The sequence below is a fragment of the Dendrobates tinctorius genome, unplaced genomic scaffold (genome assembly GCF_039654945.1).
Source record: "Dendrobates tinctorius isolate UK_male_01 unplaced genomic scaffold, ASM3965494v1 ptg000332l, whole genome shotgun sequence".
Lineage (NCBI taxonomy): Eukaryota > Metazoa > Chordata > Amphibia > Anura > Dendrobatidae > Dendrobates > Dendrobates tinctorius.
In genome coordinates, this window is record NW_027361998.1 from 17506924 (window position 1) to 17525090 (window position 18167).

Genomic DNA, 18167 nt, shown 5'->3' on the forward strand with positions numbered 1-18167 from the left:
CATGCGCCGAAACAGTGGTTCCCCCCCACATATCAGGTATCAGCGTACTCAGGACAAATTGCACAATAATTTTTTGCAGTCCAATTTCTCCTGTTACCCTTGGTAAAATAAAAAAAATTGAACCTGAAGTAATTTTTTTTGTGAAAAAAAGTTAAATGTTAATTATTTTTAAATATTCAAAAAATTCCTGTGACGCACCTGAAGGGTTAATAAACTCCTTGAATGTGGTTTTAAGCACCTTAAGGGGTGCAGTTTTTAGAATGGTGTCACTTTTGGGTATTTTCTATCATATAGACCCCTCAAAGTGGCTTCAAATGTGATGTAGTCCGTAAAAATAAAATGGTGTTGCAAAAATGAGAGATCGCTGGTCAACTTTTAACCCTTATATCTTACTAACAAATAAAAATTTTGGTTCTAAAATTGTGCTGATGTAAAGTAAACATGTGGCAAATGTTACTTATTAAGTTTTTTGTGTGCCATATCTCTGTGGTTTAAGGGCATAAAAATTCAAAGTTGGAAAATTGCGGAATTTTCAAAATTTTCGCCAAATTTCCGTTTTTCTCACAAATAAACGCAAGTTATATGAATGAAATTTTACCACTAACATGAAGTACAATATGTCACGAGAAAAGAATGTCAGAATCACCGGGATCCATGGAAGCGTTTCAGAGTTATTACCTCATAAAGGGACAGTGGTCAGAATTGTAAAAATGGGCCCGGTAGTTAACGTGCAAACCACCCTTGGTAGTGAAGGGGTTAAAGAAAAAGAAAAATATACCTAAACAGAGTATTGGGTATTTTAACAAATGATTAATAAGTTACAGTACAGTAGAGCTCATCCAAAAGAGTCTACCTTGTTGTGGTGGCGGCTTAAAATTCTTTTGGCCAGAACAAAAGCTGCTGGCTATATGTATGATCTGGGAAATGTTAATGTGTGATTGGTGAGGACGTGGTGCAGAAGTGGAGTTTTTCCAAGAGTGGGTAGTGGGACTCTTGAGGGGTGGAGGCAGGGCTGGGGTGGAGCCTGGACGGAGTCTCAAGGGGGTCCAAACATTTTTACAGTATGGGGCCCTGAAATTCCTAATGGCAGCCCTGCTGGGCAGAAACACAGCGTTTCTCTTGCAAACTAGCGCTTTCGACAATGAGTGCTTGATCTTTAATGCTTGTCATGACCACAGTAAACGCTCTTGTCTGGTTACTGTAGTGTAGTGATTGTCCTGTTTGCCATCCTCCTGAAAGTTCCCTGTTTTGATCCCGGGCAGAAACATGTGGCTTTTCTTTGTTTTGATCACAAACGTATATTGTTGGCTTAATTAGCCTTAGTTAGCATATTCTATTGCTGGTTTAATGAGCATTACTTTTACCAATGTGATTATTTCTACCCGTTTTTGCTTTTGGCAAGCATGTGTGTTTTTGACAGTGTCTAAGTGTTCCTAATTCAAGTAACACCTGATAGGATCAAGGTGCGAAAGCAGGCATCTAGGTGCTTTTTCTTTTTGGCTTTTGGACAAAGGCATGAGAATGTTTTGTGGAGCATGGTTTTGTTTCCCTGTTTGTTCTTTTTCTCCAATAGCCTGACAAATGAAAGGTTCCTGTGTTGCAAAATGCACTTTGTCCTGTCTTCAGACATAGAGGAAGACCTCTTGACTTTGGCTGGATGTTTTTTTCTTTTTCAAGTTCATTTCAGCATGTTTAAACATCTTTAGCTTTGCATGTAGTTTCCGAAGTATAGTGGTTGTCACGTTCACCTCACACGTGAACGGTCCCCAGTTCGAAAATGGATAGAAGCATGACATTAGGCGTTGATATTAAAGCTTTTGACGTTGAGTCTTTGTTCTCGATGGCTCGTCATGACCACAGTAACCTTCCGCAGCCAGTTTCTGTAGTGTAGTGGTTATCACGTTCGCTAAACACGCGAAAGGTCCACAGTTTGAAACTGGGCAGAAACACGCTCTTACCCTTTGGTATCCAAGCTTTTGACTTTCAGTTCTTGATCTCGATTGCTTGTTGTCACCACAGTAAGCTCTTGCATCTGGTTTCTGTAGAGTAGCGGTTATCACGTTCGCCTCACACGCGAAAGGTCTCCAGTTCGAAACTTTGCAGAAACACAGCTTTGCTCTTGGAAAACGATTTTTTTGACTTTCAGTGCTTGTTCTTTATTGCTTGCCATGACCACAGCATTTTTTGTTTTTTTTTAAACGGTTGGTTTCTGTAGTGTAGCGGTTATCACATTCGCTTTACTCGCGAAAGGTCCTTAGTTGAAACTGGGCAGAAACACAGCGTTTCTCTTGTAAACTAGCGCTTTTGACAATGAGTGCTTGATCTTTAATGCTTGCCATGACCACAGTAAACGCTCTTGTCTGGTTACTGTAGTGTAGTGATTGTCCTGTTTGCCATCCTCCTGAAAGTTCCCTGCTTTGATCCCGGGCAGAAACACGTGGCATTTCTTTATTTTGATCACAAACGTATATTGTTGGCTTAACCCCTTCCTGACATGAGACGTACTATCCCGTCCACAGTACCCGGGCCCGTATGACCGGGGACGGGATAGTACGTCTACCGCGATCAGCGGCGCCCACGTGGTGAGCGCCGCTGATCGCGGCCGGGTGTCAGCTGATTATCACAGCTGACACCCGGCACAATGTGTCAGGGGCGGTCACGGACCGCCCCCGGCACGTTAACCCCTTGCACACCGCGATCAAACATGATCGCGGTGTACCGGGGGTTAAAGGGAAGCATCGGCAGGGAGGGGGCTCCCTCCGTGCTTCCCTGAGCCCCCCACGGCAGCGCAATGTGCAGCGCTGCTGCGGGGGGCTCCTTTCCTCCAGGCCCCCGAATCCAAGATGGCGACGGGGGCCTTCGGGGGCCTGGGGAAGCTGGCTTCCTCAGTGCCTGCAAAGCGCAGGCATGAGGAAGCCTTGTGCACTGCCTGTGACAGATTGCTGATCTGTCACAGTGATCTGTGATGTGACAGATCAGCGATCTGTCACAGGACAGTGATGTCCCACCTGGGACTATGTAATAAAGTAAAAAAAAAATTAAAAAAAAGTGTAAAAATAAATTAAAAAAAATCGCCAAATAAATTAGTAAAAAAAAAAAAAAAATATTCCCCAATAAATTCATTTTTTGAAAATAATAAAAAAAAACCAATAAAAGTACACATATTAGGTATCGCCGCATCCGTAACGACCTGCCCTATAAAACTGTCTGAATAGTTAACCCCTTTAGCGAACCCCTTAAAAAACAAAAATAAAAAACGAAGCAAAAAATAATGATTTATTATCATACCGCCAAACAAAAAGTGCAATAACGCGCAATCAAAAAGACGCATATAAATATCCATGGTACCGCTGAAAACGTCATCTTGTCCCACAAAAAACAAGCCGCAACACAGCATCATCAGTGAAAAAATAAAAAAGTTATAACTCGCAGAATAAAGCGATGCAAAAATAATTATTTTTTATATAAAATAGTTTTCATTGCATAAAACCGACAAAAACATAAAAAAACGACCTAAATGAGGTATCGCTGTAACCGTACTGACCCGAAGAATAAAACCGCTTTATCAATTTTACCGCACGCAGAACGGTGTAAACGCACCCCCCCAAAAGAAATTCATGAAACGCTGGTTTTTGTTCATTCTGCGTCACAAAAATCGGAATAAAAAGCGATCAAAAAATTTCACGTGCCCGATAATGGCACCAATAAAAACGTCAACTCGTCCCGCAAAAAATAAGACCTCACATGACTCGGTGGGTCAAAATACGGAAAAATTATAGCTCTCAATATGTGGTGATGCAAAAACTATTTTTACAATAAAAAGCGTCTTTTAGCGTGCGACAGCCGCCAAACATAAAAACCGCCATAAATAGTAAATCAAACCCCCCGTTATCACCCCCTTAGTTAGGGAAAAATAATAATATAAAAAAATGTATTTATTTCCATTTTTCCATTAGGGTTAGGGCTAGGGGTGTGTTGGGGTAGGGTTAGGGTAGGGTTAGGGTTAGGGCTAGGGCTAGGGCTAGGGTTAGGGCTAGGGTTAGGGCTAGGGCTAGGGTTAGGGCTAGGGTTAGGGCTAGGGTTAGGGGCGTGTTGGGGTTCAGGTTGGAGTTAGAATTGGGGGTTTCCACTGTTTGGGCACATCAGGGGCTCTCCAAATGCAACATGGCGTCTAATCTCAATTCCAGCCAATTCTGAGTTGAAAAAGTCAAATGGTGCTCCTTCCCTTCCAAGCTCTGCTATGCGCCCAAACAGTGTTTTACCCCCACATGTAGGGTATCAGCCTACTCAGGACAAATTGCAAAACAATTTTTGGGGTCCAATTTCTCCTGTTACCCTTAGGAAAATAAAAAATTGGGGGCAAAAATATCATTTTTGTGGAAAAAAATGATTTTTTTATTTTCACGTCCGAGCGTTATAAACTTCTGTGAAGCACTTGGGGGTTCAAAGTGCTCACCACACATCTAGAAAAGTTCCGTGGGGGTCTAGTGTCCAAAATGGGGTCACTTGTGGGGAGTTTCAATAGTTTAGGTACATCAGGGGCTCTCCAAACGCACATGACACCCGCAGACCATTCCATCAAAGTCTGCATTCCAAAACATCACTGCTTCCCTTCCGAGCCCCGACGTGTGTCCATACAGTAGTTTTCTCCCACATATGGGAAATCAGCGTACTCAGGACAAATTGGACAACAACTTTTGGGGTCCAATTTCTCCTGGTACCCTTGGGAAAATAAAAAAATGGTGACTAAAAGATCATGTTTGTGGAAAAAATACGAATTTTTTATTTTCACGCCCGGGCGTTGTAAACTTCTGTGAAGCACTGGGGGGGTCAAAGTGCTCACCACACATCTAGATAAGTTCCTTGGGGGGTCTAGTTTACAAAATGGTGTCATTTGTGGGGGGTTTCCACTGTTTAGGTACATTAGGGGCTCTCCAAAGGCAACATGACACCCACAGACCATTCCATCAAAGTCTGCATTCCAAAACGTCACTACTTCCCTTCCGAGCCCCGACGTGTGCCCATACAGTAGTTTTCTCCCACATATGGGGTATCAGCATACTCAGGACAAATTGGACAACAACTTTTGGGGTCCAATTTCTCCTGTTACCCTTGGGAAAATAAAAAAATGGTGACTAAAAGATCATGTTTGTGGAAAAAATACAAATTTTTTATTTTCACACCCGGGCGTTGTAAACTTCTGTGAAGCACTGGGGGGGTCAAAGTGCTCACCACACATCTAGATAAGTTCCTTGGGGGGTCTAGTTTACAAAATGGTGTCATTTGTGGGGGGTTTCCACTGTTTAGGTACATTAGGGGCTCTCCAAAGGCAACATGACACCCGCAGACCATTCCATCAAAGTCTGCATTCCAAAACGTCACTACTTCCCTTCCGAGCCCCGACGTGTGCCCATACAGTAGTTTTCTCCCACATATGGGGTATCAGCATACTCAGGACAAATTGGACAACAACTTTTGGCGTCCAATTTCTCCTGGTACCCTTGGGAAAATAAAAAAATGGTGACTAAAAAATCATGTTTGTGGAAAAAATACAAATTTTTTATTTTCACGCCCGGGCGTTGTAAACTTCTGTGAAGCACTGGGGGGGTCAAAGTGCTCACCACACATCTAGATAAGTTCCTTAGGGGGTCTAGTTTCCAAAATGGTGTCATTTGTGGGGGGTTTCCACTGTTTTGGTACATCAGGGGTTTTCCAAACGCGACATGGTGTCCGATCTCAATTCCAGCCAAAAACGTCAAGTGGCGCTGCTTCCCTTCCGAGCTCTGCCATGCGCCCAAATAGTGGTTTACCCCCACATGTGGGGTATCAGCATACTCAGGATAAATTGCACAATAACTTTTAGGGTCCTGTTACCCTTGGGAAAATAAGAATTGAGGGTGAAAAGATCATTTTTGTGGAAAAAAATATGATTTTTTAATTGTATGGCTTTATGTTATAAACTTCTGTGAAGCCCATGGGGGTTCAAAGTTCTCACCACACATCTAGATAAGTTCCTTAGGGGGTCTATTTTCCAAAATGGTGTCATTTGTGGGGGGTTTCCACTGTTTTGGTACATCAGGGGCTTTCCAAACGCGACATGGTGTCCAATCTCAATTCCAGCCAAAAACGTCAAATGGCGCTGCTTCCCTTCCGAGCTCTGCCATGCGCCCAAATAGTGGTTTACCCCCACATGTGGGGTATCAGCGTTCTCAGGACAAATTGCACAATAACTTTTAGGGTCCTGTTATCCTTGGGAAAATAAAAATTGGGGTGAAAAGATCATTTTTGTTGAAAAAATATGATTTTTTAATTGTACCGCTGTACGTTATAAGCTTCTGTAAAGCCCTTGTGGGTTCAAAGTTCTCACCACATATCTAGATAAGTACCTTGGGGGGTCTAGTTTCCAAAATGGGGTCACTTGTAGGGGGTTTCCACTGTTTAGGTACATCAGGGACTCTCCAAACGTGACATGGCGTCCAATCTGAATTCCAGCCAATTTTGCATTGAAAAAGTCAAACTGCGCTCCTTCCATTCTGAGCTCTGCCATGCGCCGAAACAGTCGTTCCCCCCCACATATCAGGTATCTGCGTACTCAGGACAAATTGCACAATAACTTTTGCAGTTCAATTTCTCCTGTTACCCTTGGTAAAATAAAAAAAATTGAACCTGAAGTATTTTTTTTATGAAAAAAAGTTAGATGTTCATTTTTTTTTAAATATTCAAAAAATTTCATGTGACGCGCCTAAAGGGTTAACAAACTTCTTGAATGTGGTTTTGAGCACCTTAAGGGGTGCAGTTTTTAGAATGGTGTCACTTTTGGGTATTTTCTATCATATAGACCCCTCAAAGTGGCTTCAAATGTGATGTGGTCCTAAAAATAAAATGGTGTTGTAAAAATTAGAAATCGCTGGTCAACTTTTAACCCTTATAACTTCCTAACAAAAAAAAATTTTGGTTCCAAAATTGTGCTGATGTAAAGTAATCATGTGGGAAATGTTAGTTATCAAGTTTTTTGTGTGCCGTATCTCTGTGATTTAAGGGCATAAAAATTCAAAGTTGGAAAATTGCGAAATTTTCAAAATTTTCGCCAAATTTCCGTTTTTCTCACAAATAAACGCAAGTTATTTGAATGAAATTTTACCACTAACATGAAGTACAATATGTCACGAGAAAACATTGTCAGAATCACCGGGATCCATGGAAGCGTTCGAGAGTTACAGTACAGTGGTCAGAATTGTAAAAATTGGCCCGGTCATGAACGTGCAAACCACCCTTGGGGGTGAAGGGGTTAATTAGCCTTAGTTAGCATATTCTATTGCTGGTTTAATGAGCTTTACTTTTACCAATGTGATTATTTCTACCCGTTTTTGCTTTTTGCAAGCATGTGTGTTTTTGACAGTGTCTAAGTGTTCCTAATTCAAGTAACACCTGATAGGATCAAGGTGCGAAAGCAGGCATCTAGGTGCTTTTTCTTTTTGGCTTTTGGACAAAGGCATGAGAATGTTTTGTGGAGCATGGTTTTGTTTCCCTGTTTGTTCTTTTTCTCCAATAGCCTGACAAATGAAAGGTTCCTGTGTTGCAAAATGCACTTTGTCCTGTCTTCAGACATAGAGGAAGACCTCTTGACTTTAGCTGGCTGTTTTTTTCTTTTTCAAGTTCATTTCAGCATGTTTAAACATCTTTAGCTTTGCATGGAGTTTCTCAAGTGTAGTGGTTGTCACGTTCACCTCACACGCGAACGGTCCCCAGTTCGAAACTGGATAGAAGCATGACAGTAGGCGTTGATATTAAAGCTTTTGACGTTGAGTCTTTGTTCTCGATGGCTCGTCATGACCACAGTAACCTACTGCAGACGGTTTCTGTAGTGTAGTGGTTATCACGTTCGCCTAACACGCGAAAGGTCCCCAGTTCAAAACTAGGCAGAAACACGCTGTTACCCTTTGGTATCCAAGCTTTTGACTTTCAGTTCTTGATCTCGATTGCTTGTTGTCACCACAGTAAGCGCTTGCATCCGGTTTCTGTAGTGTAGCGGTTATCACGTTCGCCTCACACGAGAAAGGTCCCCAGTTCGAAACTGGGCAGAAACACAGCTCTTTCTTTTGGAAAACGATCTTTTTGACTTTCAGTGCTTGTTCTTTATTGCTTGCCATGACCACAGCATCTTTTGTTTGTTTGAATCGGTTGGTTTCTGTAGTGTAGTGGTTATCACAATTGCTGTACACGTGAAAGGTCCTCAGTTCGAAACTGGGCAGAAACACAGCGTTCCTCTTGCAAACTAGCGCTTTTGACAATGAGTGCTTGATCTTTAATGCTTGCCATGACCACAGTAAACGCTCTTGTCTGGTTACTGTAGTGTAGTGATTGTCCTGTTTGCCATCCTCCTGAAAGTTCCCTGTTTTGATCCCGGGCAGAAACATGTGGCTTTTCTTTATTTTGATCACAAACGTATATTCTTGGCTTAATTAGCCTTAGTTAGCATATTCTATTGCTGGTTTAATGAGCATTACTTTTACCAATGTGATTATTTCTACCCGTTTTTGCTTTTGTCAAGCATGTGTGTTTTTGACAGTGTCTAAGTGTTCCTAATTCAAGTAACACCTGATAGGATCAAGGTGCGAAAGCAGGCATCTAGGTGCTTTTTCTTTTTGGCTTTTGGACAAAGGCATGAGAATGTTTTGTGGAGCATGGTTTTGTTTCCCTGTTTGTTCTTTTTCTCCAATAGCCTGACAAATGAAAGGTTCCTGTATTGCAAAATGCACTTTGTCCTGTCTTCAGACATAGAGGAAGACCTCTTGACTTTGGCTGGCTGTTTTTTTCTTTTTCAAGTTCATTTCAGCATGTTTAAACATCTTTAGCTTTGCATGGAGTTTCTGAAGTGTAGTGGTTGTCACGTTCACCTCACACGCGAACGGTCCCCAGTTTGAAACTGGATAGAAGCATGACATTAGGCGTTGATATTAAAGCTTTTGACGTTGAGTCTTTGTTCTCGATGGCTCGTCATGACCACAGTAACCTTCCGCAGCCGGTTTCTGTAGTGTAGTGGTTATCATGTTAGCCTAACACGTGAAAGGTCCCCAGTTAGAAACTGGGCAGAAACACGCTGTTACCCTTTGGTATCCAAGCTTTTGACTTTCAGTTCTTGATCTCGATTGCTTGTTGTCACCACAGTAAGCGCTTGCATCCGGTTTCTGGAGTGTAGTGGTTATCACGTTCGCCTAACACGCGAAAGGTCCCCAGTTCGAAACTGGGCAGAAACACGGTGTTACCCTTTGGTATCCAAGCTTTTGACTTTCAGTTCTTGATCTCGATTGCTTGTTGTCACCACAGTAAGCGCTTGCAACTGGTTTCTGTAGTGTAGCGGTTATCACGTTTGCCTCACACGTGACAGGTCCCCAGTTCGAAACTGGGCAGAAACACAGCTTTTCTCTTGCAAACTAGCGCTTTTGACAATGAGTGCTTGATCTTTAATGCTTGCCATGACCACAGTAAACGCTCTTGTCTGGTTACTGTAGTGTAGTGATTGTCCTGTTTGCCATTGTCGGGATCCTTCAGATATCTCTTTCTTCTGAAGTACCGATGTTCTTGGGTGTAAGGCACCATATGTCTCTAATTGATTTCTCCGTCGAGAAGGATAACACAGACACAAGCTGTATAATACCACTCTGGATGCCTGCCAAGACGCCTCTGGCTTATCAGTTAGGCTTCCATCTTTTATAGCAAAGAATTTAAACATTTACAGACATGCGCAGTATAAAAAATGATTTCACAACTTGTTTTCTACAAAGAATGTCATGTAGGCTAAAAAGCAGGAGTATTTGACCTTGGTTCACAAGGGAACAGAAAAGATAAGTTTTAAACAAGAAAATGCAACATAGACAGAACTCAATTTAACTCCTTCAGTTCCTATCATTCCCCCCTTTGACATCTTTATTCTTCACAATCTGGAACACTGGATCCTGCAACGACAGCTGATAGTGCCCTATTCACCAGGTACTATCCCAGGCCGACGGGTTGCCCGAGGGAGACAGGTATCTTCTTTTACCCTCTCCATCCCCCAGTTACTAAGGCCACGTCTGTCATCACAAGAGTACGCTCCTTCATGCCAGAAATGAGATGTCAACCTAAAACCCCTACTGGCAACCATTTATATGCATTGTCTCCACATATCCAGTACATGTCACTAGGTAGGTCCCATAGGGCTGAATGTTGTAATACCAGTCTATGAACCAGATCTATGAACGCAGATACATTCTGAAGCATACACCAATTTGGAAGTTGTCCTAAAGGGCTACAATACCCTACATCGGGATTTCCACAGGTGGGAATTCCTTTCTCATATCCAGATAACTCGTTACAAGGTATATTACCTGAAATATTAAAACAAGTTTCATTATTGCCCTGGGGAAATAAATTGGAATACTCCCAGGACGTGTTATGCAACCTTCTTTCTAGCAGTATTGGTTTGAATGCATCAGTAGAGTGGGAAGTTACATTAAAACTAACTTGTAGGCCATACATTGGAATTTGCCCCAGGTAGGTTAATCGAGTTCTATTCCTGGGTACCCGAGCCCCCCCTTTATATGCCAGATATTGAAGGTGTGCATTACTTCCTGAAAGGTTACCCTGCCACCAAGGGTATCCTACCCATCCCACAATAGGTATTCCAACAGTTGTGTTCCATAACTTCACATTATTTGTGGCATTATTAGCAAGTGTATCAGAACAACTGGTCCAGGCAAATAATTCCTCGGGTGGCACAGGAATAACAAGGAACGGAATACTAGTGGCTGATACTGGTGAATGTGTGCAGATCCAGCAATCTGCTGGAGGCTGAGTGTCATTTAACCAATCATTCAGTAATTTTTCATGATGTTGTATAAACTTATTATTCAAGGACATTGGAGAATTTAGACTGTCCCACGCAGCTACCATTATTACAGATAATGCAACAAAACTAAACCAAAACATTATGCACTCTTATGCTTTGTTAATTCCTGTGGCTAGTTTGCAATGTGATGCGTGGATCCAGGTTGGTCGTCCTTCCAACTTAACAGAAGTAGGCGTTGTCAGGAGTATTTGGTAAGGTCCCTGATATCGGGGTTCAAGGGTCTTTCTGGAGTGTTTCTTGACATATACGTAATCACCAGGTTGCAGACAGTGAGTTCCTTCCACACTATCTGGATCTGGAATGGAAGAGAAAACTAGAGAATGCATTTGAGTTAAATGCTTTTGCAACTGGATTACATAACTTGTCAAATTATCCACATTGAGTGTTAAGACCTGTGGGTAGTACAACCCTGTGTTCGGTGGTCTTCCAAACAGTATCTCGAAGGGTGACAGTTTAGTTTTCCCCGTGGGTGTGTACCTTACTGAGAATAATGCTAATGGGAGACACTCTGGCCATGGTCTATGGGTTTGTTCCATGGTTTTCTGTATTTTCAATTTTAGTGTCCCGTTCATTCTCTCTACCTTCCCTGAACTCTGTGGGTGGTAGGGTGTATGAAATGCTTGTTCTACACCTATCATTTGCATTACATTTTGCATTACCTCAGCAGTAAAGTGTGTACCTCTGTCTGATTCAATTGTTTCAGGGACACCGAATCGTGGTACTAGTTCCATCACCAGTTTCTTTACAGTGGCTCGAGCTGTAGCCGTTTTCACCGGGTAGGCCTCTGGCCATCCAGAGAAGAGATCTACACATACTAGGATATTTGCATACACTCCTACCTTGGTAGCTGTATGTCGTCAATCTGCCGTCTCTGAAATGGGTAGAGAGGCCTAGGTGTCGCTTTCTTAGGGACTTTTACTGTTTTACCTGGGTTGTGCTGTGCACAGATGAGGCATGATTGTACAAGTTTCGCGGCTGCGTAACTGAAACCAGGAGCGATCCAGAAGGCATCTACCATGGCACACATGTGACTTTTTGAGGTGTGATTGGGGCCATGTGCTGCTTGCGCCATGATTGGGAACAGGGACTTTGGTGGGCACATTTTATCCTTATTCTCCCATACTCCATTTGAGTTCAGCTCAGCTCCCAGTCTCCCCTGGTGTACCTTCTCTGTTTGGGCAGCCTTTTGCTGGAGGGATTTCAGGACATCTAGACCCAATGTGGCTGGAATACGCTGACTCCCCGCCACCGTCCACTGCTCTCTCTAGGCCGCCTTGTGCTATTTTAGCAGCCTCGTTCGCCCTTCTATTGCCCTCTACCTCCACGGAGTCACCTTTGTGTGTGCTTTTACCTTGACAATGCCAACCTGGACTGGTAACATCAATGCCTCCATCAATTGTTTCACCAGCTCTGCATTTTTAATGGGCTTCGAATCTGTGAAAATATTAGCGACTTTACCTGCAGCGGCTCTACACGCCTCAGTGAGTGCCTTCAACTCTGCCTCCTGCGCAGACATGTGAGGAGAGAGTGGTTCCGCTCGGATTACCTCATGTGAGTATACTACTGCATATCCAGTGTAGAATCGTCCATCCTGGTGGTATCTGGGGCCATCTACAAAAAAGAAACTCAAAGTCTGCATTAGGAACAGGTTTTTCATGAATGTGTGCAAACCCAACTGTCTCCTGACTCATCAGTTCTATGCAGACATGTTCATGCGTCATGTCAAAGTATCCTTCCTCACTTGCCAATACGGTCACCAATTCCCCCTTTTCTGAATCCACAGGCAGGAGGGTGGCTGGATTCAGAACGTTACATCTTGTGAGGAGTGACATACTCAGGAATTAGTAGAGCACACTCAAGTTGGAGCTATCTGGCCATAGACAGATGTTTTGGTTGAACTTGTAGGAGTATGGCATGGATGTCATGTGGGGAATAGATTGTCAAAAGAAACGTCAGCGTCATCTCACATGCCTTCCCTATTACGTCTCCACTTTTTTCCTTGTGCTCCAGCATACATGACAGGTCGTTTTATTGTCCTTGTTTGCTCAATTTCTTTAGCTACCTTAAGGAGGTCTTTCAGATCTACATGTCTCCATTCAGGTCTGGCTGTCTGTACTGCGTCTCGTAAGTCTTTGTTCATACCGTCAATGAATGCATTCACCAGTATTCTAACATCAAGTGGGTTTATGCAAATGTACCCCATGTCTGCCCATTTCAGCTGTAACTGTCCAAAGTACATCTCTACACTCTCTCCTTTTTGCTGTGTCACATTAGTCAGGAGTACAGACTGCTCTGATTGTTCCACTGCAGCCCATTGTCTTAGTGACTCACAGTACGTCTCCCCAGATCGTGCAGATTTATCATCCATGCCCCAAGCCTGATTCTTTGTCACATCTGTGTGTGTCTTAATTATATGTCCTAGTGCGTCACCTGCCTTTAAACTCACCAACCTCTCTAGGTCTGCCCAGGTACACTTATATGTCTGCTGTACTTCCTTTATGTGTCTGTAAAACAGGAATGGTTGGTCTTCAGGGTCAGGCAGCTGCTTCAGCAAATCTAGCTGGTCAGAGGGGCTCCAGGGACAATACTCCTGCATCTTTCTTATTCTAGTCACACTTCTAGGTCCTGATGGGGTTGGTCGTCTGATGTCTACTGTCAGCTTACTCCTCAAGGGCCAATGTCCCCACTACCCACTATCCACACTATTATGTCAGCTTCTTATGATCTTGTCTGGATAGGATTTAGTGCAATTCGCTTAGGTCAGTAGCACAGGTCACACAAGTAGCTATTCAGTCTGGGTTTGTCTGAGTCTGACCACAGTGTTTACAAGTCCATCTGTTTTGTCTGGGTCTCTGGTTACACTTTGTCAATCAAACATTCATAATACACCTTCCATACTGCTGCACATTCTCAAGCATCATTTATTCACTTGCTATTTTCTTCCCTTGTCTGTGCCTTTTTGTACATCCAAACATTCACACTCTGGTATTTTTGCCTTTTTCAATATTTGTCCCACTTGTTTTACTGCTTCCTTCCTGCTCTGTCTTTTGTAATTTGACACAATTTGCTATACAAATCAATCACACAACTAGAAGCAGGTTCAAACACATTAATGACCAAGCAATCACTTACAATTCCCTTCTAAATTAGGCACCATATCTTACTTTTAACTTCCAATCTTCAATTAAGTACTGTTGCTTTAAAATGCACAAATCTTTCAGCGCGTACCTTACGGATAGAATTACAGAGAATTTTGAGCACAGCTCACACTCAGCAGAGATAAGAGCGAAGGGAGAAGAAAAACTGCGCAGCGCCATCTTTCCTCCCTCCCGTCAGAATGCAGCGTCGTCCTTCACAGAATTCTGTAGTTCTTTAGACTTATCAAAATCAATTTCTACAAAGAAACTCAAAATCACGGGATTTCACTGTAAGGGTAGATAACTGTATAATGAGATTAACCATGCCTTGCCCTTTTTCTGGCCAAATGCATTCAGGAAACTTTACAATGTAATGCCACATATAACACGAACTATATCATTACTCAATTCATTCAGTCTCAGATGTAGATTTGAAATATCTATAACGCATCTGTCCGGGATTCCACCACAACTAGAAAGGTCACAAATCTCTTGACACAAAAATGATGTGTGATGATTCATTCATACGTGCTCATTCACTGATTTTTTTTTTTGATTTTTTTTTTACTCAATTACTCATCTCTCATCTTATTCAAAGGTTCTCATAGACATATATACAAGGATTCACACAGCCTGCCTATCTTGCACTTTGGATTTGATTAATACTTTTTCCAGGTTCTTTGCTGCACTACTTCCATATCTATCCTCAATTATATCACATAACCGGTCTCCTTCTTCAGGTGTCTTTCCCTGACTGTTCCCCATCTTTCTATCCTGTTTCTCTTGTTTCTTCCTGTTAGTCCCCTGCCTTAGGTGGTGTATTGGGTAAGCTCAAGACTAGGCTCTACTATACCTCGTTACCTTCTTCCTAAGGTGCCAACAGGTTAAACGGGGTGTCTGTTCCTCCTTGTACTACGTGTCTCGTGTACTTATATGCTAGGTAGCATCCGAACAGTAACACTCCCACAACACACAGGATTGTAAACAAAGTATCCATTTATCGGGGTTCTTCAGTCATATCCTGTCACAGGCTCATTTCGTGGTCCTGTGCTCATTCGGTCACACTCTTATCTGTCACAAGGTTTATTCGTAAAGGGTGTTGATTTAAGCTTAGGCGGTGACCTCCCCGAAAGGACGCTGTCACATGACCCAGTTAGGCAATATCACCACTCTTTGAACGAATACCTACTGTGCAGCTTATTTGTCTACTTTCCACAGTCCTTCAAATCAAGGCAGTCACTCAACAACCTCCTCTATTCCTAGTGCGGAACCGTCTATTGTGAAAAACTTGTCCGTCCGGGCTGCGCAGTATGAACTGTTCACCCAGCCTTATATTCCGTAATGTCAGACCTCTCAACATGTCACTCAATGGGACATGTGTATTCAATGCTAACAATACCCACCACTGTTCTCCCTTCTTGAAGTGATGAAACTTTTTATGTTTGTGTCTGGGGTTGTCCCTGCAAATGTCCAATCACCATACCCGTTATGATTTGCATCAGTTCTTCTCCTAAAAATAGCAGTACACAGGCAGAATCTGCAATAGCCTCTCATTCGGACAGGAATTACATATGCGTGTCACACCCGATTTCCTCAGAGTTCTTATATGGACCTGATTTTATGGCCCCCTCCTCTACTAGATTCCCCTTGATACGGACCTTAGTTATAATGATAGATTATGAAGAGCAGAGAAGAGAAGAATTGATCTCTTACCTGGCCAGGTGTTTAGGTCTGCTGTTCACAATTTCATCAGTAACTGGAGTGGTCTGTAGATCGGGTAGTCTTGGAGAGGTGCCTATATCAGGTCCCTGTTTCGGCCGCCAGGAAACTGTCGGGATCCCTCAGATACCTCTTTCTTCTGAAGGACCGATGTTCTTGGGTGTAAGGCACCATATGTCTCTAATTGATTGCTTCGTCGAGAAGGATAACACAGACACAAGCTGTACAATACCACTCGGGATGCCAGCCAAGACGCCTCTGGCTTATCAGTTAGGCTTCCATCTTTTATAGCAAAGAATTTAAACATTTACAGACATGCGCAGTATAAAAAATGATTTCACAACTTGTTTTCTACAAAGAAAGTCATGTAGGCTAAAAAGCAGGAGTATTTGACCTTGGTTCACAAGGGAACAGAAAAGATAAGTTTTAAACAAGAAAATGCAACATAGACAGAACTCAATTTAACTCCTTCAGTTCCTATCACCATCCTCCTGAAAGTTCCCTGTTTTGATCCCGGGCAGAAACATGTGGCTTTTCTTTATTTTGATCACAAATGTATATTGATGGCTTAATTAGCATTAGTTAGCATATTCTATTGCTGGTTTAATGAGCATTACTTTTACCAATGTGATTATTTCTACCCGTTTTTGCTTTTGGCAAGCATGTGTGTTTTTGACAGTGTCTAAGTGTTCCTAATTCAAGTAACACCTGATAGGATCAAGGTGCGAAAGCAGGCATCTAGGTGCTTTTTCTTTTTGGCTTTTGGACAAAGGCATGAGAATGTTTTGTGGAGCATGGTTTTGTTTCCCTGTTTGTTCTTTTTTCCAATAGCCTGACAAATGAAAGGTTCCTGTGCTGCAAAATGCACTTTGTCCTGTCTTCAGATATAGAGGAAGACCTCTTGACTTTGGCTGGATGTTTTTTTCTTTTTCAAGTTCATTTCAGGATTTTTAAACATCTTTAGCTTTGCATGGAGTTTCTGAAGTGAAGTGGTTGTCACGTTCACCTCACACGCGAACGGTCCCCAGTTCGAAACTGGATAGAAGCATGACGTTAGGTGTTGATGTTAAAGCTATTGACGTTGAGTCTTTGTTCTCGATGGCACATCATGACCACAGTAACATTCCGCAGCCAGTTTCTGTAGTGTAGTGGTTATCACAGTCGCCTAACACGCGAAAGGTCACCAGTTCGAAACTGGGCAGAAACACGCTGTTACCCTTTGGTATCCAAGCTTTTGACTTTCAGTTCTTGATCTCGATTGCTTGATGTCACCACAGTAAGCGCTTGCATCCGGTTTCTGTAGTGTAGAGGTTATCACGTTCACCTCACACGTGAAGGGTCCCCAGTTCGAAACTGGGCAGAAACACAGCTTTTCTCTTGGAAAACGATCTTTTTGACTGTCAGTGCTTGTTCTTTATTGCTTGCCATGACCACAGCATTTTTTGTTTTTTTTTGAATCGGTTGGTTTCTGTAGTGTAGCAGTTATCACGTTCGATTTACACCCGTAAAGTCCTCAGTTCGAAACTGGGCAGAAACACAGCGTTTCTCTTGCAAACTAGCGCTTTTGACAATGAGTGCTTTATCTTTAATGCTTGTCATGACCACAGTAAACGCTCTTGTCTGGTTACTGTAGTGTAGTGATTGTCCTGTTTGCCATTCTCCTGAAAGTTCCCTGTTTTGATCCCGGGCAGAAACATGTGGCTTTTCTTTATTTTGATCACAAACGTATATTGTTGGCTTAATTAGCCTTAGTTAGCATATTCTATTGCTGGTTTAATGAGCATTACTTTTACCAATGTGATTATTTCTACCCGTTTTTGCTTTTGGCAAGCATGTGTGTTTTTGACAGTGTCTAAGTGTTCCTAATTCAAGTAACACCTGATAGGATCAAGGTGCGAAAGCAGGCATCTAGATGCTTTTTCTTTTTGGCTTTTGGACAAAGGCATGAGAATGTTTTGTGGAGCATGGTTTTGTTTCCCTGTTTGTTCTTTTCTCCAACAGCCTGACAAATGAAAGGTTCCTGTGTAGCAAACTGCACTTTGTCCTGTCTTCAGACATAGAGGAAGACCTCTTGACTTTGGCTGGCTGTTTTTTTCTTTTTCAAGTTCATTTCAGCATGTTTAAACATCTTTAGCTTTGCATGGAGTTTCTGAAGTGTAGTGGTTGTCACGTTTACCTCACAGGTGAACGGTCACCAGTTCGAAACTGGATAGAAGCATGACATTAGGCGTTGATATTAAAGCTTTTGACGTTGAGTCTTTGTTCTCGATGGCTCATCATGACCACAGTAACCTTCCGCAGTCGGTTTCTGTAGTGTAGTGGTTATCATGTTCGCTTAACACACGAAAGGTCCCCAGTTCGAAACTGGGCAGAAACACGCTGTTAGGCTAGTTTCACACTTGCTTCTTTATGCAGCGCGTTTT

At 42.5% G+C, this 18167-nt stretch overlaps 1 non-coding gene across 1 annotated transcript; it reads left to right on the forward strand.

The window, feature by feature from the left end:
- Positions 1-7855: 7855 nt before the first annotated feature.
- TRNAV-AAC (transfer RNA valine (anticodon AAC)) lies at positions 7856-7928 on the forward strand. The gene has a single exon. It is a non-coding gene; the product is annotated as a tRNA-Val (tRNA).
- Positions 7929-18167: the final 10239 nt, after the last annotated feature.